Source organism: Lepidochelys kempii, chromosome 2 (genome assembly GCF_965140285.1).
Source record: "Lepidochelys kempii isolate rLepKem1 chromosome 2, rLepKem1.hap1, whole genome shotgun sequence".
Classification (NCBI taxonomy): Eukaryota; Metazoa; Chordata; order Testudines; family Cheloniidae; genus Lepidochelys; species Lepidochelys kempii.
The window spans coordinates 37,210,178-37,232,356 of NC_136381.1; the positions used below are offsets into that span (position 1 = coordinate 37,210,178).

The window sequence follows — 22,179 nt, forward strand, 5'->3', positions numbered from 1 at the left end:
AATAGTAAACTGAGTGCAAGCAAACAATATGTAAGTGTAAATGGATACCTTTAGGAACAAAATGTAAACCATACTTGCATAGGAAACAGTGACTTTGAAAAAGATTTAGGCATTGGGGTTGATCATCAGGTGAACATGAGCTCACTGTGCAATCCCGTGACCCAAAGGGCTAATGCAATCCTTGGATGCATAAACTGAAATCTTGAGTAGGAGCAGAGAGGATAGTTTACCTCTGAATTTGACATGAGTACAACCACTGCTAAAATACTGGGTTCTGGTGTCCACAATTCAAGAACGGTTGGGGGGGTGGGGATTGACAGAGTTCAGAGAAGAGCCATGAGAATGATTAAAGGATTAGAAAACATGCTTTATAGTGACAAACTCAAGGAGCTCAAACTATTTAACATTAGAAAAAGATGAAGGGGTGACTTGATTACTTCTGCAGGTACATATGAGAGGAACGAATGTAATAAAATCTTCAATCTAGCAAGAAGCTAGATAAATTCAGACTAGAAATAAGGCATATTTTTAACAGGGAGGGTAATTAATAATTGGAACAATTTACCACGTCATGATGGATTCTCAGTCACAGGCCATTTTTCAATCCAGATTATGTGTTTTTCTAAAAGATATGATCTAGGAATTATTTTGGGGAAGTTCTATGACCTATGTTGTACAGGAGGTCAGCTCACAATGGTGCCTTCTTCCTTGGAACTTACGAATCTGTGTCTGGTCAGAAGATAAAGCCCTATCCTATTAGACTCATACATAGATAACTGGCCGTATCTGTGTGACCTGGGGGCTTTGTTATTGCAACTCATGCCTAGGAAAGAAGCCATAAACCAGGGGTCTCAAACACACATCCCGCAGGGTTCTTTTGTGTGGCCTGCCAAGCTCCCTGTGCCCTCCATATCCCCCCACAACTCTCTGCCTATCTCTAGGCCAGGGGTGGGCAAACTACAGCCTGCGGGCCAAATCCAGGCATGGGATCGCCCCCCCATGGTGCGCAGAACCATGTCCCTGCAGCCCTGGGGGGGGGGGGGGGACGGGACGGGACGACACACAGATGACTCCATGCATTGCTCTCTCTTTTCCAGGCGCCGCCAACTGCAGCTCCCATTGGCCGGGAACGGGTAACCGCAGCCAATAGGAGCTTCAGGGAAGGTACCTGGAAGCAAGAGCAACGCGGAGCCCCCTCCCGCCCTGGCCCCGGTGCGCGCTGCTGCCACCCTGGAGCCGCTCTAGGTAAGTGGCACCGGGCCGGAGCCTACACCCTGAACCCCTCCTGCACCCCAACTCCCTGCCCTGAGCCCCCTGCTGCATCCTGCACCCAGGGCCGGCTCCAGTGTTTTTGCCACCCCAAGCAGCAAACAAACAAAAAACCTTGCCGCCAAACACGGAGGGGGAGTGACGGTGCAGCCACTGAATTGCCTCCGGTGACCAAACACGAGTCGTGTCCCCGCCACCGAGCGCGAAACGCGCTGTGACGGAGCAGCCGCCAAATTCCCACCGCTGCCAAGGGTGGATTGCTGCCCCAGAGCCCAACCTCCTGCCGCCTCTTTATATTTGCCGCCCCAGGCACCTGCTTGGTTTGCTGGTGCCTGGAGCTGGCCCTGCCTGCACCCTAACTCCCTGTCCTGAGCCCCCACCACATGCCGCACCTTGCACCTCTCCTGCACCCAAACCCCCTGCCCTGAGCCCCCTGCCGTACCCTGCACCATGACCCCCTGCTGCACCCCACACTCCAACTCACTGCCCTGAGCCCCCTGCTGCACCTCAAGCCCCCTGCCGCACCCTGCACCCCAACCCCCTGCTGCACCCCTCACCCCAACTCCCTGCCCTGAGCCCCCTGCTGTACCCTGCATACCTCCTGCACCCTTTGGGGGCAGGGAGGGAGCAGAGTTGGGGTGGGGACTTCGGGGAAGGGGTTGGAATGGGGACAGGGAAGGGGTGGGAAGAGGCAGGGCCTCATGGAAGGGGTGGAGTGGGGGTGGAGCCAGGGGCAGCGATGTGGGGTGTCAGTGATGCAGCCCTCGGGCCAATGCACTCGTCCTCATGTGGTCCTCGTGGTCATTTGAGTTTGAGATCCCTGCAACCCTGAAAAGGGTCTAAATGGTACAACACACAGCAGCCTGTCTGCTTCCCAAATGTCTCCTAGAACTCCCCTCCAGTGTTCTGCCTCCACTAATAAGAGAATCCAGTTCAGCATCTCTATCCTGATATCTAAAGCTCTTTGTGTGAATTATCTAGTTACCTGAGCCACTGCCTTTCTCTCCAGCACAGTGATCTCCCGTGACACCGTGGGTTTCACTGGATCAAACTTGTGACCAATAACCGAGAAGTTTGTCAACGTGGAAGACAAAACCTCCACAAGAGGTAGACAGAAACTATGGAACTCGCTCCTGCAACAGGTAAGAGTGACCACAGCTATCAGCATTCTCAGAACTAAATGCAAAGCTCATCCCTTAGACTTGGCTTTCCTTCACTAAAGTCTTTACACCCACACAAGACCTAACCAAGGTGTTTCTTCTACACGTTGAAAAAGGAGAAGGAGAGATCGTTACATTTACTTTTGAGTAGCTGGCAGGCACTCAATAGAATAGTGATGGGGATAAGCTACTTAAACCAGTCTCTGATTATTTGTAATATAATCTTGCATTGTGTTCAGGTCTGCACATACCTGTTTTGAGATGGTAATACACATAAAATACCTGTTTTGACCTTTCAGGAAAGGATGATAGAAATCAGTCACCATCATCCCAAACCCAGATATGAGAAAACCAGAGGCTCCATCAGAATAATGTTCTACATTAACACTTCTGAGATTTGAAAATGTACGTGATGGGTGAAAAGGGGATGTATCATTTCCTACACAGCTCAAACAGTTATGTCTATGGACTTGTTCAATACAATCTTACAGGCTTGATAAGACAGTGCATGGGCTGTCTTAATCAAATACTTCTTTAGTGAAACAGACAAACCAGGAAGGGTTGTCTGTTGGTGGTACCTCATCACTTTTTACCAGCTCACTCCCCTCCTCCAGCATTAGCCTCCTCTTAGTGTCCTACTATCACTCTCCACTAGGGGTCACAGCTTTACTTGTATTACTCCATCTGACTGGGACTTAGTGTCCTCAAGAGCCAGCGAGTAGATTGCTTTAAATCTTGCATTAGAATGTATCTTCTGTCTCTAGCTTATGAGTGTAAAGCATTGTGTAACACTTGATGTGATGAACAGTCCGTAAAATAACCATATTGTATTTATCACAATGACTATAATGTGAACAACTCCAATCCTTGACTTCCACAGCAAGAGTTAACTTCTCAATTTCCCCACCCAGACACATTGATTACAGAAATGGGTCTTGCCTTCTAAAGTGACTATTACGACTTTCGCTTCTATGGGCAGGACTTTCCTTGAAAAGCTCAGACCTGAGGATGTTTCTGGGATTTGGCAGTGAAAGTGAAAGTGACAGTCAAGTCAGGTATATGAAAGTGGGATGTGTTTTGTTCTTAACCACACACATTGCACGAGCCCTGTCACTAGTCTGGCACCAGCACTCCCTTCTCCCGCCATTTGGATGAGATCTCCGGCTTTCTTGACAGTAGCTATTCCTTTTCCTAGAGTATTATCAGTGCACACTTGTGATGCATCATAGCAGTACTGACAGTTGCAGGGTGAAATACTTGGTTTGTTGCAGTAGAAAGAACCGGCACAGAATTCAGGGACCAGCCCATCTGCATGTCACAGACAGACTGTCTCCTTCTCCCAAAGAAACCTTTTCCCCCAAACTGGATTGCTGGTTTATTCAAACACAAATGTCCTTGTAGCACTAAAGGCACTGCCTGAATCACTGGCTCTTTAACTTTATGTAGGCAGACAGATTGTACGTTACAAACAAACAAAAAAACCCATCTTTGGCTTAAGTAACATTCTAGTGACAAAGATTTGTTGTTTTATTTGTAGTTAAAGTGTCATTAAACGATTATTAACAAACAACACTTAGGACTTACATGATAAATTTCCATTTGTAGATCTTAAAGTTCTTTACAACAATGGGTACCCATTGTCGTCCCCATGTGAGTTATGGGGAAACTGTAGCACAGAGATTAAGTAACTTGCCCCAGGTAACAGTGTGTCAATGGCAGAGCCAGGAACAGAAGCCAGTGCCTCAGGCTCAGTGTCCTAGTAATTTGATCATAGTACCCCTTTCTTCTCAGCAGATTGAAATAAAAAGCTAATTCCTCCCTACACACAGTTCCGAGAACATAATTTCTATACATCTGGTCAAAGCTACAGTCAAACAAAATTGATGTAATCATGTCAAGTTCGCTGCTAGAACCTTAGAGAGAAAATTCTCCCTTCCCCTCCACCCTTCCCTGCTCTTTATTTTAAACCCCTCCCTCCATCACAGTTGCTTTGTTAGGGCCTCAACCTAAGAAGTGCAGATTATCAGCACAAGTCCCTTTTAAATCACTGGGAGATGCAGGTCCGCGGCACCTCTCACAATCAGGCCACTCCGTTAGGGTAGAAATTCATTCTCTGAATCAGACACACTTTCCCTGAGACTTACTTTTGCAACAAAACCAAAATGCTAACACTTTTTGGTCCTTTTCTTTCCCAGTTGAGGACATGGTCTCTAGCGTGCTTGTCTCTTAGCCACAAGCCTCTCCAGGCTTATTCAGATGTATCTGAAATGGTGTCAATGCCAGTTGCAGCCTAGAGCATCTGTTTGGATGATACATTGTGAGTCCTCCTCCTCCTAAGGATCTATACCAGAGGCAAAGCCTTACTGGCTTCCAAAGATGTTCAGAAACCATGCACTGGTCTCCATTGTTGATTTTCTACAGTTTTCCAGTAAATTTGGACTAGTCTAGCTGACCATCAACATGCTGCATCAGTGCATGGTCTCCTTTCCTGCCAGTCCCTGAAAGAAGGGCTTCATTTGGAAGGCATGGTCCAGGATGGATTGAAAGTGCAGCTGAAGCCGAAGAGGAATGAGTTTTTGTCTCATCCCATTCTCCCCATCCTATGTTTCTGTCTAGACTTCACCTTTTTGTCCAGCTCTTTATTCCTATTCTTCTCCTCCTCCTTCGTCTTATCCCATTATCTGGGGTCAGGTCATTGTGCTTCTGCCATCTTCACCTGCCTGAGCTGGCACTAATGTCCACCTGCTTACCACCTTCTTTGATACAATCCATCCATTGCTTCCTCAGCTTTCCTCATGGTCTCTTTCTTACCACCCTCTCTTGCCTTGCTATCTTCACCAAGTCCTCTTCATTCATCCTTTGTACATAACCAAACCAGCAAAGCTGCGCTTCCTAGATTTGTCAGCCACATCACGGACTTTGACTTCCATCATAAAATCATAGAACTGGAAGGGACCTTGAGAGGTCATCTAGTCCAGTCCCCTGCACTCAAGGCAGGACTATATTATCTAGAGCATTCCTGACAGGTGCTTGTCTAACCTGCTCTTAAAAATTTCCAATGATGGAGATTCCACAACCTCCCTAAGCAATTTATTCCAGTGCTTAACCACCTTGACAGTTAGGAAGTTTTTCCTACTGTGCAACCTAAACCTCCCTTGCCACAATTTAAGCCCATTGCTTCTTGTCCTAACCTCAGAGGTTAAGAAAAACAATTTTTCTTCCTCTTCCTTGTAACAACCTTTTACATACTTGAAAATTGTTATGTCCCCCACCTCAGTCTTCTCTTTTCCAGACTAAACAAACCAATTTTTTTTCCCCCCATCTTCCTTCATAGGTCATATTTTACAGATCTTTAATCATTTTTGTCACTCTTCTCTGGACTCTCTCCAGTTTGTCCACATCCTTCCTGAAATGTGGTGCCCAGAACTGGACACAATACTCCAGTCGAGGCCTAATCAGCACAGAGTGAGTAGAGCAGAAGAATTACTTCTCGTGTCTTGCTTACAATGCTCCTGCTAATATATCCCAGAAGGATGTTTGCTTTTTTTTTTTTTTTTTTTTTTTTTGCAACAGCATTCCACTGTTGACTCATTTAGCTTGTGGTCCACTATGACCCCCAAATTGCTTTCCGCAGTACTCCTTCCTAGGCAGTCATTTCCCATTTTGTATGTGTGCAACAGATTATTCCTTCCTAAACGGAATACTTTGCATTTGTCCTTATTGAATTTCATCCTATTTACTTCAGACCATTTCTCCAGATCATTTTGAATTTTAATCCTATCCTCCAAAGGACTTGAAACCCCTCCCAGCTTGGTATTGTCCACAAACTTTATAAGTGTACTCTCTGTGCCATTATCTAAATTACTGATGAAGATATTGAACAAAACTGGACCCTGAACTGATCCCTGTAGGACCCCACTTGTTATGCCTTTCCACCATGACTGTGAACCGCTGATAACTACTCTCTGGGAACTGTTTTCCAACCAGTTATGCACCCACCTTATAGGAGCTCCATCTCAGTTGCATTTCTCTAGTTTGTTTATGAGAAGGTCTTGCGAGATCATATCAAAAGCTTTACTATAGTCAAGATATACCACCTCTACCACTTCCACAAGGCTTGTTACCCTGTCAAAGAAAGCTATCAGGTTGGTTTGACATGGTTTTTTCTTGACAAATCCATGCTGTTACTTATCACCTTATTATCTTCTAGATGTTTGCAAATTGATTGCTCAATTATTTGCTCCATTATCTTTCCGGGTACAGAAGTTAAGCTGACTGGTCTGTAATTCCCTGGGTTGTCCTTATTTCCCTTTTTATAGATGGGCAAATACAGTGCCATTTTCCAGTCTCCTGTCTTCCATGACTTTTCAAAGATAATTGCTAATGGCTCAGATATCTCCTCAGTCAGCTCCTTGAATATTCAAGGATGCATGTCATCAGGCCCTGGTGACTTGAAGACATCTAATTTGTCCAAGTAATTTTTAACTTGTTCTTTCTCTATTTTTTAGCCTCTTCTGTTACTACCTCATTTTCACTGGCATTCACTATGTTAGACATCCAATCACCACCAACCTTTTTGGTGAAAACCAAAACAAAGTAGTCATTAAGCACTTCTACCATTTCCACATTTTCTGTTATTATTTCCTCCCCCCACCCCTTGAGTAATGGGCCTACCCTGTCCTTGGTCTTCCTCTTGCTTCTAATATATTTGTAGAATATTTTCTTGTTACCCTTTATGTTTCTAGCTAGTTTGATCTCATTTTGTGCCTTGGCCTTTCTAATTTTGTCCCTACATGTCTGTGTTATTTGTTTATATTCATGCTTTGTAAATTGACCTAGTTTCCACTTTTTGCAGGACTCTTCTTGATTGAAGATCTCCTGGGTAAGCCAGGGTGGTCTCTTGCCATATTTCTTATCTTTCCTACACTGTGGGATAGTTTGCTCTTGTGCCCTTAATAATGTCTCTTTGAAAAACTGCCACCTGTCTTCTATTGTTTTTCCCCTTAGACTTGTTTCCCATGGGATCTTACCTACCAAGTCCCTGAGTTTGCTAAAGTCTGCTTTCTTGAAATCCAGTGTCTTTATTTTGCTGTTCTCCCTCCTATCATTCCTTAGAACTCTATCATTTCATGATCACTTTCACCCAAGCTGCCTTCCACTTTCAAATTTTCAACCAGTTCCTCCCTATTTGTCAAAATCAGCCTCTTCCCTAGTAGCTGTCACCACCTTCTGAAATAAAAAATTGTCTCCAATACATTCCAAGAACTTATTAGATAATCTGTACCCTGCTGTGTTATTTTCCCAACAGATGTCTGGGTAGTTGAAATCCCTCATCACCACCAAGTCCTGTGCTTTGGATGATTTTGTTAGTTGTTTAAAAAAGCCTCACACACCTCTTCTTCCTGGTTAGGTAGTCTGTAGTAGACCCCTACCATAACATCAGCCTTGTTTTTTACTCCTTTTATCCTTGCCCAGAAACTTGCAACAAGTCCGTCTCCTATTTCCTCTCAACCTCAATCCACGTGTTATACATTTTTAAATATATAAGGCAACACCTCCTCCCTTTTTTCCCCTACCTGTCCTTCCTGAGCAAGCTATATCCTTCTATACCAATATTCCAATTATGCGTATTATCCCATCAGGTCTCTGTGATGCCAGCTGTGTCATAGTTCTGTTTATTCACTAGCATTTTGAGTTCTTCCTGCTTATTCCCCATACTTATTGCATTAATATACAGACATCTAAAATACTGATTTGATCCCCCCGCTCCCCTGCCAATTCTGTCTGGTCTCTCCTTTATCCCTGCTATAACAGCCTGTGCTCCCATCCAAGTTCCAAACCTTCTCCCAGGTCTCCATGTTCTTGATTTACCTGTGGGCTTTGGTCACCTGCCCCCTTTGAACCTAGTTTAAAGCCCTCCTCTCTAGGTTCGCCAGTCTGTATCCAAATATGCTCTTCCCCATCCTCAATAGGTGGATCCCATCTCTGCTTAGCAGTCCTTCCTGGAACAGTAGTCTGTGGTCAAGGAAATCAAAGCACTCCTGGCGACACCATCCTCACAGCCAGGCATTCACCTCCAGGATGCATCTGTCTCTGCCTGGGCCCCTACCCTTGACCAGAAGGATCAAAGAGAACACCACCTGCTCTCCCAACTCCCTCACCTTTACTCCCAGAGCCCTGTAGTCACTTCTGATGTGCTGAGGGTCATACCTCACAGTATCATTAGTGCCCACATGGATGAGTAACATGGGGTAGTAGTAGTCAGAGAGCTGGATAATCCTCGACAATCCCTCCATAACGTCTTGCATACAGGCCCCTGGCAGGCAGCATAACTCCCAGGATGCCATGTCAGGTCGACAGAGGGGTGCCTCCATCCCCCTCAGAAGAGAGTCACCAATCACCACTACCCTACATTTCGTCCTGGATCCTCCTCCTGGATCCATCCTCCTGGAGATTGGTGATCCTCCCAGCCTTGGGGGTACATGGCTTCTCCTCTTTCTCTTGTGGGGGGGCGGGCAGGATTGGTCATTGCTAGGGCAGCATATCAGTTTTCCATCACCATGGTGGGTGGGTGGATTGGGAGTAGGGGTGGAGTACTGCCTGCTGCCAGTGCCCTCCCTGTGACAGACCCATATCCTTCTCCCCCAGTGGTGTGACAGCAACCCTCTGTAGCTGGATAGCTTCCTCAACCTTGGATGTCTCCATATAAATATTCTTGAGGAACTCCTCTCGGGTAAGGATGCTCCTCAGTCTAGCCACCTCCTCCTGTAGCTCTCCCACCTGCTTCCTGAGAGATTCCACCAGCAGGCACCTTTCACACTGGATGGTCCCCCTAGCCTGGCTTTCTAAGAGTGGGAAATGCAGGCCACAGTCGCTGCAAATCCACACCAGGATCTGGGCAGAGGCATCTGTGGTGAGGTTGTCTGTGTGGATACAGGCGCAGGTGGAGGAGACAGCAGCGGCGTTGGCACTGGCGATGTGGCCCTTCCTAACCATAGCGACTGTATTACAACTCCCTCCTACAAACTCCCCTGTTCGCTAGCTCCCCATCCTAATGCTTTCATTTCAAAATCTTGTCCTGGCACAATTCTTTTTATTGCGTGAAGACTTAATCGCAACCCCCTGTAGGCACTCAACCTGCAGTCTCTTCACTGCCCATGCTTCAGAACCATTGCTCTGTACAGTGGGCCTTCAGTCTCAGGGGCATACACACCTCCTGAGAAGTTATCCCACACTCTTCCAGCGCTCCCCAGTCTGGACTGTATTTCATGTTCAAACTCGCCATCTTCTGTAACTCGGCCACCCAGGTACTTGAACTGATCCGTCTGGTTTACTCTTATTCCATTCCTGTTTTATTTCATAATTATTTATATCAGAGGCAGGGGTATAATTAAGGGAATATATCCTTCCATAACTTGACAAACCATTACTTGAAGAGCGTCCTGAATGTAATTCTCCATGAGTCCCCACTCTGTTACTCAGTCCTGAAGAAACAGCCTCCTGTCAAGCACAGCACTGAGCTGACTGACTTAGCAAAGCAGGCATGCACTGAGCCAGTGGTAAGAGCAGCTACAGCAGAAAGAAGAGGCTGAGGTCAGTGAACCCTCAGGAGCAGGATTCAGGGGCTGGGGAAAGAGATCGAAGAATAGTGGCTGAGGGAAAGCTTGTGGATAGCATTCATGGAGAACTTTGTAAGGATTTCCTAGTTTTCCCCCATCTGCTACTTCCAGGAACCCTTCTGTTCTTGCTCCTCCCTCCCTGTATTGTTACCTCTCCAAACTCTGTTCTTGGGTCTTATCCTCTTTTCCCTCTGTCATAAATATAAAGGGAAGGGTAAACACCTTTAAAGCCCTCCTGGCCAGAGGAAAAACCCTTTCACCTGTAAAGGGTTAAGAAGCTAGGATAACCTCACTGGCACCTGACCAAAATGACCCATGAGGAGACAAGATACTTTCAAAGCTGGAGGGGGGGGAAACAAAGGGTCTGTCTGTCTGCGTGATGCTCTTGCCGGGAACAGATCAGGAATGCAGCTCAGAACTCCTGTAGAAAGTTAGTAAGTAATCTAGCTAGAAATGCGTTAGATTGCCTTTTGTTTAATAGCTGGTAAAATAGACTGTGCTGAATGGAATGTATATTCCTGTTTTTGTGTCTTTTTGTAACTTAAGGTTTTGCCTAGAGGGATTCTCTATGTTTTGAATCTGATTACCCTGTAAGGTATTTACCATCCTGATTTTACAGAGGTGATTCTTTTACTTTAATTGAAATACTTCTTTTAAAAGCCTGATTATTTTTCATTGTTCTTAAGGTCCAAGGATTTGGGTCTGTGTTCACCTGTACAAATTGGTGAGGATTTTTATCAAGCCTTCTCCAGGAAAGGGGGTGTATGACTTGGGGGGATATTTTTGGGGGAAGATGTCTCCAAGTTGGTTCTCTCCCTGTTCTTTGTTTAACACACTTGGTGGTGGCAGCATAGGGTTCAAGGAAAAGGCAAAGTTTGTACCTTGAGGAAGTTTTTAACCTAAGCTGGTAAGAATAAGCTTAGAGGGTCTTTCATGCAGGTCCCCACATCTGTACCCTAGAGTTCAGAGTGGGGAAGGAACCTTGACACCCTCTATACCCTGTTACTGGGTGACCTAATCTGCTTACTCTGTTGCAGCTGCCATCTATGTCAACGACTCTGAAATCTCTCTCTCTCCACCCTAACCTTCCCCTGCAGTCCAGCTGCCCTCCTCCAACTATCCTACTACCTATGATGCTGGATGTTCAGCCTCCAGTTCAGCTTCAACATGACCTTCACTGACCTTCTCACCTCTCTTCTCCCTCCCTTCACCACTATCTTCCTGTTCATCCAGATTGCAACCTTGAGGCTAGAGCCACAAAGGGATTTAGGTGCCTACATCCAAAATGTAGATCCTCAAAACTTCTGCTCAGCTGTCACCTACCCCTGTAGGTGCCTAAATTTCTGCCAGTGGGGGAGAGAGAGACTGAGGCTGACTCTGTGCCCAGTAGTTAGGGCTCTCATGTACAATGAGGGCAAGTCAGGGTCAAGACCTTTCTCCACATCCACTGGACTATGGGGAAAAGTCATCACTACCACCAGTTTTTGTGAGAAAGGTGCCTAAAAGTCAGGTAAGCCTAACTCAAGGAAGGGGTTCATCTCTCCGAATCCCAACTAGATACAGGCACCTTCCTCTGACTTGGTGTTAGGCACCTAAATCCCTTTCAAGAGCAGGGCTTAGGCCAGACCCCTCTCCTCAGCATGTCCTATTGGCTAGCTTAGGTAGCCCTCCACTTAGTGTGCTGGCTTTTGTGGATCCCATTCTCATTCACCTCTCTCCCGCCATCCAGTGTGTAGGGAGCCTGGGCACCTGACAAAAGGCTGAGAGTTATGCTAGGTGGCAGGGCATCTAAACATTAGGCCTTGCTACACTGAATCTAAGTCCCCTTTGTAAATCTAGCCCTTGGTGTCATGTTTCACACATCCAGGATGTCATCAAATCCTGACATTTCTTCCTCCACAACATACGGAAGTTCCAAACCTTCCTTTCTGCCCCTACAGCTAAGAAGCATCTCCATTCCTTGGTTATCTCCTGCCTTGATGCAGTCTTGAGGATCTCCCCACAATTTTCCTTTTGCTTTACAAATCAAATCATGGCCACCATTGCTCCATCTGGAGCTAGCTAGCCCAGACAGGACTCTCCCCCTTCCAAGCCTGACAATAGTAACCTTTAGTTGGCTAGTGGACTGGCTGCTGACTGGCAGAGTTCCCTTGTCCCTGAACAGCTCATCTCTGTAGCATTTCCATACACTGCTGATGGACCTTGATTTTTTGTTTAAAAGCTGACATCTGACGATAACACAGCCCCAGCTGGGAAGGAGGTGTGGAGACTAAGGAGATATGGGGGTGACGGTAAAAAGAGACAGGCATCAAATAAAGTGAGGACAAGGATTAGAAGCTAATATGTCTCCTTTTCCAATTTGCCTTGAACCTGATGTTCATAAACCCTCTAAATCACCCTCATTTTCCATAGTAACTGTCATCAGCAGGAGACGGAGCCAAAAAAAAAGCTGTCAGCTCAAGGTAAATTGTTCTGCAACTGATTCCAAGGTAATACACAAGGCCCTGTCTATTCACAGATGTTCTACTGTTTTAACAATATTGGTAGACGCCCTAGGGTGGATACAGTTACTCTGTATAACTGCTTATACAAGCATAGCTATTCCTGTAGGGGAAGGGGAATATGTGTTACTGGTATAAAGGTGCCTTTTTACCAGTATAACTGTGCCCACACGAGAGGTTATACTGGTAGAACTATGTCAGTTAAAAAGAAAAAAATGAAAACCCCAAAATAAATCATACTCTCTCAGAAATAGTTATAGCTGTACAAAAATGGGGTGTAGCTTTGACAAAGTGGGAGTTTTCTGTAATATGACTCCTAGGCATGCCTCAGTTTCTCTGGTTTCCTTTCCTTTCCCCTTCCCTGATCTGCCCAGCCTACCACACCAGTCTGCCCACAACCCTATTCCCCAGCTCGAGACGGCAGCCAGCAACAGCCTCTCTTAGCCCCCTCTCCTGCAGCTGACTAGAATAATGAAAATATTATTTTGTGCAAAATTTATTGATTTATTGAGACAGTGATTACAGGAAAAGAAGTTTGGTTAGCATTCTCTGTTTGCATGAGGTAGACATGGACATTGCATGCCAATAAAGTTACAAAGACTGCAGCCCCCAGCTGAGATATAAAAGCTCCATAACATGTTACAGTACAAAAGCTTTACTGTAGGGACAGCAAAGATCTTAGTGACTTTTCACAGGCTTACACAGAGAAAAACTGGGAACAGTGAATGTGTCCATCGTTTCAGAACTCTATTTTTCTCTGAACTTTCACCATGGCTGCAGGGCAGATAAAGCAAAATCTAAGACTGAGAAATTTCTCAGGTTTTGTCCGGATATTTTGAGGAATAGCTGCATGGTATAGCTCACAACTCCCTTCCACGCCTGCAACGCTTCTGGGAGGGACCATCTTGGTGAATAACTTCAGTGTACCTCACTGGTCTATTCTTTGCCTTTTTGAATAAGGCCATTCTCTGCCTCCTGCTTTCCTGCCTCAGTGTAATGTCATCCAGAGTCAGGACAGCCTAAAGGGGACATAGAAGGGATTACTATGCAGTTTGCTCCTGGAAGTGTCCCTTCTGATAGCATACAGGCACCTCCAAGTTACACCAAAACTGCAAAGCCCAGATTGAGAACATAATTCCCGACCACCCCCAGACTGGGAACATCATTCCCAACTCAGCCTATGTCCCCACCTCCAATGCACAACAGCAAAGACAAAAATCCCAAAGCACACACCACTCAACTGGCTCCCCCAAGGATGGGAAGACTCTCAGGGAGGTAAAGTCAGCATTTTTAGCATGCATTTCTATCACAGCTTCCCTAGAATATGAACAGTAATCACTTATTAATTTTTTCCTCTCTTCTAAATAGTGACACAGCACCTGCACTGGCCAGACCCGCAAGGACAGGGCCTTTATCAGTGACTGACCAGCTGGCTAACTCATGATGAAATCTTCATGGCCATCACCGCAAAGTCCAAACCAAAAAAACCCACCACCATCCAATTCCTCCTCATCCCTATCCCCCCTCCCCCAACCCAAAAAAACCTCCGCAGTGGTGGAGGTAGTTGTTGAGGATGGAGAGGGAAACCGACAGGGAACTCTTCGGAGATTGCGGGAATGGCCAATGACATTGTGGGATTCAAAGCATTGCAGGTGCCGGAGACAGCATTGCTGTGGCCAAAGACCTCATCAAAGACAAGGGAGATGCAGAGGCAGCTCCTGAATACAGCACACAGCCAAAATGCTGCACTCTAACATATGTTGCGGTTCGGGCAGCAGGCCCTGCACTGTTGTAAACCAGGAGCCAGTCACGTTCTGCAGCTCCTGGGCAATACAGGATAGTGGGAGCACCAGCAACTCCTCCCTTCTGTACCCCACAGGAGAGCTCCCAGAGGCCATTCCCCTGGTTGGGCCAAGCTCAGGGCACTGAGAACAGTTGTACCTGCTGGCCCAGCTCTTTAGAAACCTCTATTGCCCTGGTAACTTTAAGCCTCACCATTCAACACCATAAGACCCATGAATAAGAAGAGGCAGAGGCAAGACGTAAAGCTTGTCTGTGACTTTAAACCATGCATTGTGCTGTTGCACTTTAATGTTTTGACTATTGTTTTAATTAGAGGTTGCTTTGTAGTTGTTTGACAATACATTGTTTCATTATGGTTTCATTTATAGGTTTATTTTTTGTTTATTACGTAATAGATTAATAACAAAACCACTGAGAAATTCAAAGAAACATTCATGAGGGGTCAAGGCACTTAATACTGAAATTTATTAAGTTTTATATAACTCATACCATTTTACAAGAGTACTAGGCAAAGACATGAGGTAAATAAGGACTGCCACAACATTACACCTCCATTGCCCATAAACGCCATGAAACTGCTCACAATCCATCCAGACCTCCCTGCGGGTTAACAGCTGGATCTACAGCTGCACAGGTTTAGGCTTGAGACTCAAAGTAGGAGCAATAGGCATCCCTGACAATATTGTCCTGTCTGTTTCCATTTTCTCTTGGACATCTTGCTGGCTGCTCAAACTGCTGAGCAAGTGTCTGCGCCTCAGCCTCCCACTCATCACTAAGGCTCTCTCTCTTTCTCTCACAAACATTGTGCAAAGCACAGCATGCTGCTATGATCTTGGGCACTTTTTTCCTGCTGCCTCCAACCTATTCCACAAACAGCACCACGTTCCTTACAAACAGCCAAATGCATGCTCCCCTGTCATTCTGAAACTACTGAGACAGTAGTTCAACAAGTGAATGGCTTCATTAGCCAGGGAAACGAGAGGACAAGCCGTGTCTCCCAGGATAATGAGCAGTGTCCACACCATGAAGGTTCATAGCATTCCTGGTGGCAAGCAATCCTTTCACCACTAAGGTATACAGAGCGGAGTTCTGAAAGATCAGCCAGTATGTGTGACCTTAGATCTGCCCAGGGTGTTCTGTAAGCCCTTGGAGCACCATGGAGAAATGACCATCTCTGGTTTTAAATTCTGATCCCTGATGGAGGAGGGAGGTTTGTGGGCAAATAAATAGGTGCATGGGTCCCATCAATTATCCCAGTACAATGTTGGAAGCCCCTGTGTGCTAAGTCATCAATAACTTCCTGAACATTACTGAGCTTTATAACCCAGTTCAGTAGCACCTTTTCCATGGCATCACACACCTGTATGACAATGGCCCCTCCCCATGCTGAATTGGTTAGCTATGAACCAGAAGCATTTGGGGGTGGCTGGTTTCCAGATGGGAAGGACAACCTGACTGATCACAGGTATGGGTCAGCTCATATTGGTTCGCTGCTGCTGCAGCTTAGGGGTTAGTTCAGCAAATATCTCCAAAAAGGTTGCCTTTCCCATCCTGAAATTCTCTCCCCACTGCTATTTGTTCCAGGTCTGCAGAATGTCCAGTCCACACTGGTTTCCCCAAGCACAGAAACAGCCCTGCACAGCATGAAGCTGCTCCAGGAACCAGTTGATTAGCATCCTCCTCTTCTTCTTCATCCTTGTCCTGCTTCTTCTGCCCCTGAATTTCCTACTACTGAGGAGCTGCCGCCACATCACGTGCTCAGTGGGTGGTGGGTGGAGTCCAAAGCCAAATTTATCCAGCATTGAGAGCTCTAAGACAGCCCAAACAGCTTCTGCACATTCATGGTTGCCAGCATAGCAGTGCAGAGCATTGTTGGGTCTGTGCTAGCTGACAGCAATTCAGAAATGGTGCTAGGCCACCCAAAACGGAAGGACAGAGTGGAGACAGAGGAAACATAGGTGTTCTGGGGTTTGTTTGTTTTTTAAAAATTAAACACATCTGGCTTCTGCTTTGCATCCCACATGCACAGTGAGAAATCCCAGAATGCACACTGCTCAGCAGCAAAGGACAATGCAATACCTCCAAGAATGGCATGCCCTTAGTAAGCAGCAAGCCTCCCTCATGTGTATACACACTGACAGAGAGCACACCATCCTGTGCACACTATTAGTGCAGCTTGCATAATGTGCATTACCTGACACACCCCACTTGTAGTCACACATGTCTGCGATTCAACAGATACACTGAGCTATATGGGCACATGGCTGCAGCTTTGATCGATCCCCACACAACCAGTCAAAACAATTCAGGGCCCAAGTATTGCATTTCATCACTGGCCTCTGTGAGGGGCAGAGCATCAGGAAGTGTTCAGGGGGCACAATCCTTCCTTGAGCACCTCAACACACCGGGGGAGCAATAGAACCCACTGGTTGGTATGGGTTACATGTGCCCCTCTGTGCTTGATCCACAGAGGAGATGACTCTCTTACAGCCCCAGCTATACAGGCTGGCTCTTCAGCTCAGCTCAAGCTGTAGAATCTCATGCTGTCTGCTGTGAAGGTCTCTCTTTAGCTCCTAGTATCAGCCAAAATGTTAGCTGTCTCTGGGCCCAACTATGCTCCACCTCTTCTTTGCACTCTCAGCTCCTCCTGCCCTCCTCCCATGCAAGGCCAGGGCAAGTTCCCCTACAGCGTTGGGACTTCTGAAAGCCCTTTCAAGAAGTGAACAGTTTTGGGGTTAGCAATTTAAGATGTTAAAATTCACCTGACGTCGTTGCTGAATAATTCCGGCTTACTTGCCAAATGTGTCAGTGCAATTATGCAAGATTTAATGTCCTCAGCAGAACATCTGGCGCTCACAAGCCAGTTGTGGAAGAATGCAAACATACAGGATTGAAAAGCTCAAATCCTGATTCCTCAGCTACAGCCAAGCAGCACCCATGGCAGCTCAGAAATGGGGAGAAGGTGGCCTTTCTGCTCTCTTGATTCAAAACTGCCTGTGTGCCTGGCCATTTCCCCACAGCATACCTCTGAGCCCAAAGGGCCAACACAACAGCCAGGGCTCAGGAGGACACAGGAAAGCTCTAATCATGCCCTCTGTGCCAACAGCAGGGAGCTAGGGGATGAGACAGCAGCTCCTATATCACATTCAGTGATCCCCCTACACTGGGTGATCCTCCCATGGTCAGTTATACCAACTTTAGGAAAAGAACCTGACTGCAATGTGATGCAAAGTGGCCATGTAGCACCCCAGGATCTGGCTCATGTTGCCTCCAGCCCCAGAATTCAAACTCCCTGAAGCCCTTAACAGAATTAATCTAGGCAGCATGCCAGCACATATGCTGGTAGAGTATAACTCCCAGTTGTTTGAATCACTTTCATGAGGTGTTTTGTTTTTACATGTAAAACTTCACTTTGCATCTCCTTGTTTTCTCATGACAGGGGTATTCAAGACTGCCAAAATTCTTTTAAGACATTTCCCCATAAAGTCACTGGTTCACCTGTAGAATCTCACATAGGACGCTCATCCTTCCCATGTTAAAGCAAGATGCAGAATTATCGGTGTTATTTTCTTTTTTGAACAAAATAATTGCGGACCCCAGGCTAGAGAGTTTGATTTGAGATTAAGCCCATGTGGGAAGGGTAAAGTTGAGGGTATGTGCCACTCTATATTAAGGAACTCATTTTATAATGAGCTAAGATCAAAATGGCTAAAACCTCTGATAGAAAGCAACAGAGCTTTGTCTCAAGATCTAGCACAGCAGTTCTTGAAATGGGGTCAAAATGGGGTCACAAGGGCTGGTTTAGACTTGCTGGGGCCCAGGGCCAAAGTCAAAGCCCGAGGGCTACAGCCCTGGGTGGCAGGGGTCGGGTTGCAGGCCCCCTGACTAGGGTCTGAAGCCCTTGGGCTTCAGCTTGGCTCCCCTGTCTAGAGTGGTGGGGCTTAGGCGGGCTCAGGCTTCAGTCCATCCTCATGGGATTGTGAAGTAATTGTCAGAAGGGGATTGCGGTTCAGTTACGTTTGAGAACTGCTATTCTTGGAATATTGGTTATTAATTCACACAAATAAAGATACCCAGCTTTATGATTTTGGATTTTGTCCATCCATTTAGCAAGCCAAAAAGAGGAAACATCAAAGTTGTAGTATTTAGCATCTGAGTAAAGGCCCACACTTTGAATCGGAATCGGATTAATCTTGTGTGTAGTTTTCATGCAGTCTGTATCACAGAATGGTTAGTAAAGACAAACAAATATAAGAAATTTATTTTTACCAATGGTCACTAGGTTGTCTGCGATTGATTCCTTACATACCTTATGACATGCTAACTGTTGTATAAACAGAGAGCAAGGAGCAAGAGAGTCACTGCCACCCAGTAAGAAGGGAGGAATTTGTAGGTGTCCCTGATGTCTTTCTGTAGTTGGGATCTGAAAGAATAAATCTGCATTTGTGAGCATATGTAAGAGAGCTCAGTGACACTGTCCATTTCTGTCTCTTGCTCCATCAGCAGTAGCTGAAGTAACTTATTGTGTGAATAATAAAAAGGAGTGAAAGGTGTGAAATTCTTCTCAGACAAAATGACCTAAGACTGGCACCTGCCCTGCATTTCATTAGGATCCATACAGTGATCTGCTCCTCAGAAGAGTCCTGTGATAGGATGTATAGGTGCAGTCCCAAGGTTAACCATCTCCTTTGGCTACAGGAAGGACCCTAATTACCTGTGGGTATGCAGGGATTTCTAGGGCAGGGCCAACTCTGGGGAGTTAGTTAATATCCCCCCAGCATCCTATGGGCCTGATCCTGCAACACTGAAGTCAATGGGAGGTTTGCCATTGACAACAACTGGAATTGAATTGGGTACAGTAGTAATAAGAGGGATGTGCTGTGGGGAACTGAGTGCTGAGTCTGGCAGGGAAAGTCAGGGAGGGGAAATCTATACATACAGAGCTGGTACAGACAGAAGTGCCAGAGGCAGGGCTCTCTGCCTGTCTAAAACTTGGCTGGCCTGAGCCATGTTAGTGCCACAAGTTAAAAAACATGTGCCTGAAGTTAGACAGGACAGAAGCGACTTTGTCTGTACAAAGTGCAAGCTGGTCTCCATATTGGAAGAGAAGATTGAAGGTCTGGAGCAACAGATAACAACCCTGCGTTGCATACGAGAAACTGAGGATTTTCTGGACAAAACTCAGGATATGCTTCTAGGGGCACAAAGCTCTAAAGATATAGAGCAGGTTGCACAGAGAAGCCAAGAGGCCAGTGAAGAAGCTTGGCAACATGTGACCTCCAGAAGAGGTAAGCGGAATGTCCGGGTTCCAGTATCACAGACACAGGTAACTAACCGCTTTCATGTTCTCTCCACAGGTATCGTTGCAGAGAGTGGACCAGATGATATGTCTGGGGCGAGAAAGCAGAAGGAGACTCCGCTGGTTGGAAGGCATGAGATGCTATGTCCTGAGGTTGGGGGTTCCACGACCACCACTCCCAAGAGGAGAAGGCGGGTGGTGGTGGTCGGGCACTCTCTCCTCCGGGGGGACTGAGTCATCTATCTGCCGCCCTGACTGGGAAAACCGAGAAGTCTGTTGCTTGCCAGGGGCTAAGATTCGCGATGTGACGGAGAGACTGCTGAGACTCATCAAGCCCTCGGATCGCTACCCCTTCCTGCTTCTCCATGTGGGCACCAATGATACTGCCAAGAATGACCTTGAGCGGATCACTGCGGACTATGTGGCTCTAGGAAGAAGGATAAAGGAGTTGGAGGCGCAAGTGGTGTTCTCGTCCATCCTCCCCGTGGAAGGAAAAGGCCTAGGTAGGGACCGTCGAATCGTGGAAGTCAACGAATGGCTACGCAGGTGGTGTCAGAGAGAAGGCTTTGGATTCTTTGACCATGGGATGGTGTTCCATGAAGGAGGAGTGCTGGGCAGAGACGGGCTCCATCTTACGAAGAGAGGGAAGAGCATCTTTGCAAGCAGGCTGGCTAACCTAGTGAGGAGGGCTTTAAACTAGGTTCACCGGGGGAAGGAGACCAAAGCCCTGAGGTAAGTGGGAAAGCGGGATACCAGGAGGAAGCACAGGCAGAAATGTCTGTGAGGGGAGGGCTCCTGCCTCATACTGGGAATGAGGGGCGATCAACAGGTTATCTCAAGTGCTTATATACAAATGCACAAAGCCTTGGAAACAAGCAGGGAGAACTGGAGGTCCTGGTGATGTCAAGGAACTATGACGTGATCGGAATAACAGAGACTTGGTGGGATAACTCACATGACTGGAGTACTGTCATGGATGGTTATAAACTGTTCAGGAAGGACAGGCAGGGCAGAAAAGGTGGGGGAGTAGCACTGTATGTAAGGGAGCAGTATGACTGCTCAGAGCTCCGGTACGAAACTGCAGAAAAACCTGAGTGTCTCTGGATTAAGTTTAGAAGTGTGTGCAACAAGAGTGATGTAGTGGTGGGAGTCTGCTATAGACCACCGGACCAGGGGGATGAGGTAGATGAGGCTTTCTTCCGGCAGCTCACGGAAGCTACTAGATCGCGTGCTCTGATTCTCATGGGTGACTTTAATTTTCCTGATATCTGCTGGGAGAGCAATACAGCGGTGCATAGACAATCCAGGAAGTTTTTGGAAAGCGTAGGGGACAATTTCCTGGTGCAAGTGCTAGAGGAGCCAACTGGGGGGGAGCTTTTCTTGACCTGCTGCTCACAAACCGGGTAGAATTAGTGGGGGAAGCAAAAGTGGATGGGAATCTGGGAGGCAGTGACCATGAGTTGGTTGAGTTCAGGATCCTGACGCAGGGAAGAAAGGTAAGCAGCAGGATACGGACCCTGGACTTCAGGAAAGCAGACTTCGACTCCCTCAGGGAACGGATGGCCAGGATCCCCTGGGGGACTAACTTGAAGGGGAAAGGAGTCCAGGAGAGCTGGCTGTATTTCAAGGAATCCCTGTTGAGGTTACAGGGACAAACCATCCCAATGAGTCGAAAGAATAGTAAATATGGCAGGCTACCAGCTTGGCTTAATGGTGAAATCCTAGCGGATCTTAAACATAAAAAAGAAGCTTACAAGAAGTGGAAGGTTGGACATATGACCAGGGAAGAGTATAAAAATATTGCTCGGGCATGTAGGAATGATATCAGGAGGGCCAAATCGCACCTGGAGCTGCAGCTAGCCAGAGATGTTAAGAGTAACAAGAAGGGTTTCTTCAGGTATGTTGGCAACAAGAAGAAAGCCAAGGAAAGTGTGGGCCCCTTACTGAATGAGGGAGGCAACCTAGTGACAGAGGATGTGGAAAAAGCTAATGTACTCAATGCTTTTTTTGCCTCTGTTTTCACTAACAAGGTCAGCTCCCGAAACTGCTGCGCTGGGCATCACAAAATGGGGAAGAGATGGCCAGCCACTCTGGACTCCTCATTTCTAGCCTCACCCCAGAACCCGCACCACCAGCCGGAGTCCTCACCCCCCTACCCGCACCCCAACCCCAAATTTCGTGAGCATTCATGGCCCACCATGCAATTTCCATACCCAGATGTGGCCCTTGGGCCAAAAAGTTTGCCCACCCCGGTCTAGTCTGACCTCCTGTATAACACAGGCCTTGGAACTTCACCAAAATAATTCACTTTATTTCCAGTCTGAATTCGTCAAGCTTCAGCTTCCAGCCATTCAGTTATGTTATACCTTTCTCTGCTATACTGAGGAACCCATTATCAAAATATTTGTTCCCCATACAGGTACTTATCGACGTGTAATCAAGTTGCCCCTTCACCTTTTTATTAAACTAAGTAGATGGAGCTCCCTGACTCTATCACTATAAATGCATGCTTTCTAATCCTTTAATTT

At 46.6% G+C, this 22,179-nt stretch overlaps 1 long non-coding RNA gene across 1 annotated transcript; it reads left to right on the plus strand.

The window, feature by feature from the left end:
* The first annotated feature begins 1,033 nt into the window (after nt 1–1,033).
* Nucleotides 1,034–20,565, plus strand: LOC144930192 (uncharacterized). The gene is made up of 3 exons (XR_013635287.1): nt 1,034–1,245; nt 2,279–2,411; nt 19,710–20,565. It is a non-coding gene; the product is annotated as an uncharacterized LOC144930192 (long non-coding RNA).
* The last annotated feature ends 1,614 nt before the right edge of the window (nt 20,566–22,179 follow it).